The following is a 5,463-nucleotide window of genomic DNA, read 5'->3' on the forward strand; positions in this document are numbered from 1 at the left end:
ACCAATATGTATTTAATGTCCATCAATACAGTAATATAAATTATTCTTACGGTATAGACATTTGCCACCTTCACATTTGTGAAAATTCACAATGTAGAGGAAAATAAAATATAAATAACTATAATAAATATTTAAAAAAATCATGATCAGACATAAGGAACTGAAACTTTGCAACAACTTTCAAAGGACTAACATTCTCATGTATGTCAGGGGTTTTTCAACCAAGTAACCCTTGTAGCTGAATACCACAGACTCTCCATGTACAATGTTTTTTTTGAATAAGCACAACCTCTTACCACCGTTTCCTATCAAATACCAATTAAACCGGTTAAACAAATCTTATCTGAGATCCATCAGAGGTAACCTATGCAGTACACGTACCACAAGCCTAGAAACACAACTCTAAAAGAGGTATTCCCATAGTCTCTTTAGCAACAAAGTTAGCCCTCACAATTTGTACCGCAAACTTCCTGATGGTCTAAAGCATAGTTTATTCCAGTAATTTCAAGCAAGAAATAAAACATAATTTTAGTTTTGTAAGCAGTTATATGGGTGACTAAGTTAATCAAAGAACAATAATGACAGGGAAGAGCTGGCAAGGGGAAAATTGTCTGGTCTGATATGAAAATTTCAAGCCGTTGCCTAAAGGCTTTTTGTTTTGTTTGCAATTTCCCATACAGTCACTGGATTGTCTATTGTAATAAGGAGCAAGGCAGCATTTATTCTCCAGTAATGCAAACACAGAACTACAAACATCAGTACAAGCAGTTGAAACTCACTCCTGGTGCTCAAATTTGGAATAGGCCACTACTGGATCCAAACAGCAGAAACAAAGTAAAGTAAAACAACACCCACTGTTGGCGCTCAAAGTTGGATGAAGTAAGATACTCTGAGGCCAGACGAGAATTTGTTCTGTGACTGGATGCTTTCTGATTGCCATTGTACAGTCTTAGGTAGCACACGGTGATTGTAATGTCTGCTAAATCTGCTTTGGGCTATTTAATTACTGTGACACTTGGCTGGATTGACCTCTAAATATTTACAGGCCTTCCTTGAATACCTTGAGTTACAATTCACAGCTGTAGTAAAGTAAAGTTTTGTTATTCTTGATTTCTGACGGGTATCAAAGAATAGTAAAGTTTTTACAGAATGCAATTACTCAGTTTGAGTTTATTATAAGACCAGGTCATTCATATCATATGCAAAAAATACTAAATGCAGCACAGAACAGAAACATGAACAGCATACCCCCAACCATGCATTTTTTTCACAGGACAGTGCCAATTTTGAAACACCATCCCACTGGGCTGCCCAACTGTCTTGCTTTTGTGGACAGTGGGGGTCATAGACTAATTTTCTGATATCCACTGACCATTGCATTGAGCTGTAAAATCAATGGTCGCTCTTGTTGTCATGTGCCATGTGGTCACCTCCCAACACTATAGAGTTGCCAACAAAGCCTCTGCAAAAGGACACTGCCAGAACAAATATTCTGAAGCCTCACCCGCTAATTAAAACATTTGCACCTAATGCCTATAATTTTCTCCCCTTCGAGTTTGTACTTACTTCTCCAATAAAACGGCATTTACAAGGACTATTCCAGGCAGCAAAGGAGTACCATTTTACTCCTGATCTCTCTCCGTCTCTCATGTCCCATTTTACCAACTGCTTGTCTGCTATTTCTTCATGGATGTGACAATGCTACCTGAAACTTAATCTTTCTAAAACTGAACTATCTTCCCTCCTTACATCTGCACCCCAGTACCTGAATTCTCTATCACAATTACTAACACAACTATCTCTCCCACTAACCAGGCCCGATTCCTTAGGATCATCCTTGACTCAAACCTCTTCTGTGTTCCTCACATTCAGTGCATTGCCAGATCCTGCTGTTTGCACCTAACAAACATCTCTCGCATCCGCCCATTCCTCACCCAAGAATCCACAAAAACTCTGGTTCATTCTCTTATCATTTCCCATCTTGACTATTGCAACACTCTTCTAGCTGGCATTCCACTGATTCCACTCTCTCCTCAGCAGTCTACCCTAAATGCTGCTGCTGCTATGCTTATCTGAGAGGCTCTTGTGTGCAGCTTACAATTGGATTACATTCTGATTTATCTGGATGTTATAAGGTTTGTGAGGGAACACTAACTAGTCTATTCACTAAGAAGTCAAGCTTTAACTTGACTAACCAGACCTGACTATAGCTGTGAGGCTATAAAACTTTAACGTTTGCAACTTTTAGATGAGGACATGAAAATTCTGTGAGAACATGCATGCCCTTATCTGAAACTCACAAAATAATACTCTGCAATACAATAAATATGAAAAAATGTTCACTATTAACCAAGGGGGCTCAATGACTGCCCCCTTTTCCCCCATCCTGTGCATGGTGAGGAAGGGGTAGGTAAATGAACAAGTGTATTGTCCATACATAGGCCCTGGTGAGAGGGGTGGTTGTTAAAGGATTATAAAAATTAAAAAAAAATGATAGGTTATAAAATTAACTTATGGGAGGTACAGACCCTAGATTTTCTATAATCTATCAGTTATGAGGTTAATGAACATGTTGACACCATTATTTAATTATAGTCGTGAAAGAGGATTGTGGAGTAAAATAGAAAACACCCCCATATATCAACTAAATCAGATCAAGATTCCTGACACTTAAATAACATTACGAATTAAATATTAGTCATATATTTTTTTTTTACTTTATTGCACATTATTTTTTAATACTCTCCATAGCATCCTTTCTCTATAGCAGAGTTCCTAAGCTTATCCAAAACCCTTCCAAGTCTAGCTGACTACAGTTCATTAGCCCAGTTATGTCACAAGGAAGAAATCCATTGGGCACAGCGAAGAGCTGGCACCTTCTGGCCTGGGGGAGCATGTAAATCCAAGTAGCCTGGCCCCTCTCTCCCAACCGTAACTAACACACACACTGAAATGTGCCTCCGCAAGCAGGCTGGCCCTGTTTGGAGAATTGAGACCAGCCATGAGGGAAATTGCCTCCATGCTCCTCCGACAAGTCTGCCTCTAATTGAGAATGCATCAACAAATGTTTCCAGTGCCTATATAGATATGGCTGCTGCAGAAACCCAACTCTAAAAGCTCTCAACAAGCAGCTATGTTGTGATTAGCTCAGTAGTACTTATCAGTAAGACTACACAAATTGCAGAGGCAAGAAAGCTAATGATGTTAGATGATTTCTGCAAAATGTGTAAAATAAAAATGTTAATATTGCTGTATAAAGCTCAATAGCACATATACATTGTTGAAACATAAATATTTCAATAAAGCTAATGTTTTTTTCTCATTTATTAAAGCTCTCTTCTATATTCAAACATTCACACATAGAGAGAGAGATGTGGTTTTGCATTTAGCTTATGATACCCTCTACTGGCAAAATTAAAGATTTGCTTTGCTTTAGTTTTTTAGTTTAACAACAAACTACTAATTTGTTGGTTCATAATTTATAAATATCGATCATGGTGTACCCCCCAAAAATTTAGTTGGAAGATCATTTGTCAAATTAGGTTTTAATTCAATACACAGTATATGGACAAAAGTATTGGGACACTTGACCATTACACCAACAGGGACTTCAATGGCACAACATTCAAAATACATAAACATTCATTAAAAGTTGGCCTTTAAGAACTATAACAGTTTCCACTCTTCTGGTAGGGCTTTCCACAAGATTTGTGAATGTTTCTGTGGGATTATTTTGCTAAATTAATATAGAAGAACGTAATACTAATAAGAAGAAAACTTAGTTGCCAGTTGGGGGAGAAAATATAATGCATGCAAAACAACTTTAATATGTTATTAGGGTATCAAGGGTAGATGTGAGCAATATTGGTTGTATTTTTTTCCTTCTAAGATTAAAAGTTGAACATAACATGACCATAAACTGAGAAATAAATTAATATTCCTCTGTATTTAATCAATCAATTTATCATTTGATTAGCAGCACCTTTCTGCTACTTAACATCTTAATTCCTATAGTATCAGTTAGGGTATACTTAGCGTTTTACGCATGGCTTCTCCATTTTGGCTTTCTTTTTTATAAAATGTGTAATATGTGTAATATGCACATGTTGTCGTTCATCTGATGTTATATTTACCTATTTTTTAGACCTGCTATGGAACTAATGATTCTTTTTATGTCCTGAGAAAATACACTCACTTGCCACTTTATCAGGTACACCTGTTCAATTGCTTGCTAACACAAATAGCTAATCAGCCAATCACATGGCACCAACTCAATGCATTTAGGCATGCAGACATAGTCAAGACAGCTTGCTGAAGTTCAAAGTGAGCATCAGAATGGGGAAGAATGGGGATTTAAGTGTCTTTGAACGTGGCATGGTTGGTGCCAGACTGGCTGGTATTTCAAAAACTGCTGATCTACTGGGATTTTAACACACAACCTTCTCTAGGGTTTACAGAGAATGGCCCGTAAAAGATTAAATATCGAATGAGCGGCAGTTGTGTGGATGAAAATGCCTTGTGGATGTCAGAGGTCAGAGGAGAATGAGCAGACTGGTTCAAGATGACAGAAAGGCAAAAGTAACTCAAATAACCACTCGTTACAACCAAGGTATGCAGAATACCATCTCTGAATACACAACACGTTGAACCTTGAAGCAGATGGGCTACAGCAGCAGAAGACCACACTGGGTGCCACTCCTGTCAGCTAAGAACAGAAAACCGAGGCTACAATTCGCACAGGCTCACCAAAATTGGACAATGGAAGCCTGGAAGAAAGTTGCCTGGTCTGATGAGTCTCGATTCCAGGTGCAACATTCAAATGGCAGGGTCAGACTTTGGTGTAAACAACATGAAAGCATGGATACATCCTGCCTTGTATCAATGGTTTAGGCTGGTGGTATAATGGTGTGGGGGACATTTTCTTTGCACACTTTGGGCCCCTTAGTACCAATTGAGCATTGTTTAAAAGCGGCAGCCTACTTGAATATTGTTGCTGACCGTGTCCATCCCTTTGTGACCACAGTGTGGCTACTTCCACCAGGATAATGCACCATGTTGACATCATCTCAAGCCGGTTTCTTCAACATGAAAATGTGTTCACTGTACCTCAAAGGCCTCCACAGTCACCATATCTCAATCCAATAGAGCACCTTTGGAATGTGTTGGAACGGTAGATTTACATCATGGATGTGCAGCAGACAAATCTGCAGCAACTGCGTGATCATGTCCATATAGGCCAAAATCTCTGACGAATGTTCTCAGCACCTTGTAGAAAGTATGCCATGAAGAATGAAGGCAGTTCTGAAGGCAAAAGGGGGTCCAAGCCGGTATTAGCAAGGTGTACCAGTGAGTGTATGTAAAGCTATACAATTCAAAGAGGGTATACTATCTTTTTCACAAGCCTGTATTTGCATTGCTGGTGGCACAAAACTCAGAGTGTAGTCAGGGATATATCATATGTAA

The sequence above is a fragment of the Spea bombifrons genome, chromosome 2 (assembly GCF_027358695.1).
Source record: "Spea bombifrons isolate aSpeBom1 chromosome 2, aSpeBom1.2.pri, whole genome shotgun sequence".
NCBI classification, from domain to species: domain Eukaryota; kingdom Metazoa; phylum Chordata; class Amphibia; order Anura; family Pelobatidae; genus Spea; species Spea bombifrons.